The sequence below is a fragment of the Schistocerca nitens genome, chromosome 9, assembly GCF_023898315.1.
Source record: "Schistocerca nitens isolate TAMUIC-IGC-003100 chromosome 9, iqSchNite1.1, whole genome shotgun sequence".
In the NCBI taxonomy this organism is placed as follows: Eukaryota; Metazoa; Arthropoda; class Insecta; order Orthoptera; family Acrididae; genus Schistocerca; species Schistocerca nitens.
In genome coordinates, this window is record NC_064622.1 from 47,209,657 (window position 1) to 47,211,873 (window position 2,217).

The 2,217-nt window shown below is 46.9% G+C and overlaps 1 pseudogene; it reads left to right on the forward strand.

Annotated features, from left to right (window-relative positions):
- The first annotated feature begins 934 nt into the window (after positions 1-934).
- On the forward strand, positions 935-1,052 carry LOC126204646 (5S ribosomal RNA; annotated as a pseudogene).
- The last annotated feature ends 1,165 nt before the right edge of the window (positions 1,053-2,217 follow it).

The window sequence follows — 2,217 nt, forward strand, 5'->3', positions numbered from 1 at the left end:
CAGTTCTGTTTATTGACGAAGCCGTCCAGGTAAAAATAAGCTTCGTCAGTAAACCAAATGCTGCCCACATGCATATCGCCGTCATCAATCCTGTGCACTATATCGTTAGCGAATGTCTCTCGTGCAGCAATGGTAGCGGCGCTGAGGGGTTGCCGCGTTTGAATTTTGTATGGATAGAGGTGTAAACTCTGGCGCATGAGACGATACGTGGACGTTGACGTCATTTGGACCGCAGCTGCAACACGGCGAACGGAAACCCGAGGCCGCTGTTGGATCACCTGCTGCACTAGCTGCGCGTTGCCCTCTGTGGTTGCCGTACGCGGTCGCCCTACCTTTCCAGCACGTTCATCCGTCACGTTCCCAGTCCGTTGAAATTTTGCAAACAGATCCTTTATTGTATCGCTTTTCGGTCCTTTGGTTACATTAAACCTCCGTTGAAAACTTCGTCTTGTTGCAACAACACTGTGTTCTAGGCGGTGGAATTCCAACACCAGAAAAATCATCTGTTCTAAGGAATAAACCATGTTGTCTACAGCACACTTGCACGTTGTGAACAGCACACGCTTACAGCAGAAAGGCGACGTACAGAATGGCGCACCCACAGACTGCGTTGTCTTCTATATCTTTCACATCACTTGCAGCGCCATCTGTTGTTGAAAAAACTACTGTAATTTCGAAAGTTTGTCCGCCTGAAAATGTACTGTTGTCCCAAGCATATTGCAACAAACGGTGTATTTCTATCGCTGCTCGTTTAGTTTTTATTGCCGTTTCAAATATACCGTGTCATTTTTGAAACACCCTGTAGAAGTGGCTCTGAGGAGTCATTGCATTTCGTAACAGGACTCCTTTGATTATCATCTGAGGAATCCTTGTAGCACGGTGGTACGTCGACGATATTCTGCGCCCCGATTTATTGTCCTTCATGGCAAATCATGCCAACGGCCTTGCCGCAGTGGTAACACCGGTCCCCGTCACATCACCGAAGTTAAGCGCTGTTGGGCTGGGATAGCATTTGGATGGGTGACCATCCGGTCTGCCGAGCGCTGTTGGCAAGTGGGGTGCACTTAGCCCTTGTGAGGCAAACTGAGGAGCTACTTGATTGAGGAGTAGCTGCTCCGGTTTCGGAAACTGACATATGGCAGGGAGAGCGGTGTGCTGACCACATGCCCCTGCATATCCGCATCCAGTGACGCCTGTGGGCTGAGGATGACACGGCGGCCGGTCGGTACCTCTGGGTCTTCATGGACTGTTCCGCAGGAGTTTATGGCAAATCATCCTACGCTTACATTTAAGCAAGATGATGCCTGCCCGCACACAGCGAGAGTTTCTACTGCTCTCTTCGCGTTTGCCAGACCCGATCTTAGCCAGACTTGAGGATCTCTCCCAAAATGAGGGCGCTAAAAATAAGCGTGCTGCACTATGTACCGTCCACGAGGCATCACATAATGGTGTAACAAGTATGGCGTGCTTTCGGAAACACACTGTGCACTGGACTACGGATGTAGATTAAGTCGGAACGTCGAAACAAAATTGGCAGAACTGTTTTTTCATGCATACGCCATTGTTTCTTAACTCCAGCCACTGTTCAGTAACATTTAACTATTTGGTCCACTTGATGAAAGGTGGTAATTCCCTGTGCGGAGCGTAGATGTTCAATTTGTACATATGCAAGAGGCATTTGCTGAAAAATTCCCGGAAATAGCTGTTCCTCATGGTAATGCGATTCGTCGACTTACAGCAGTTAGGCAGACCATGAAATTGTTCCCGGACAAAGTGAGAGCAGCGCATTAACTGAAAGATTTGGATCATGAACAGCGAATCAATTACTGCAAATATTTTACATCCTTCTATCGCCGTGAAGAGACTATTGCAAAGTAACTCGGAACCTCGGATATTTAATTTCTTTAGTGTTTTTTTATTCTCATGGTCTCCAAACCCAAAATTATTTTATTCGCCGTGAACGTTACTGTTAATGATGTACGATTTCATTGGCCAGCAGAAGTAAGACGATATCAGCTATTGTAATTTCAACAAGATGGAGCTACTGCGCACACAGCTATAAACACTGTGTGTCTCCTGGAGAGTTTTTGGGGAAGATTTCTCAAAAAACGTATGGCCCCGTCGCCTTAGTCAGACAGACATTTTTCTTTGGTGAGCAGCAATATCTGTAGTGGATTTCAATCCCCAACGCACACTCTGTGACTTAAAAACAACTGC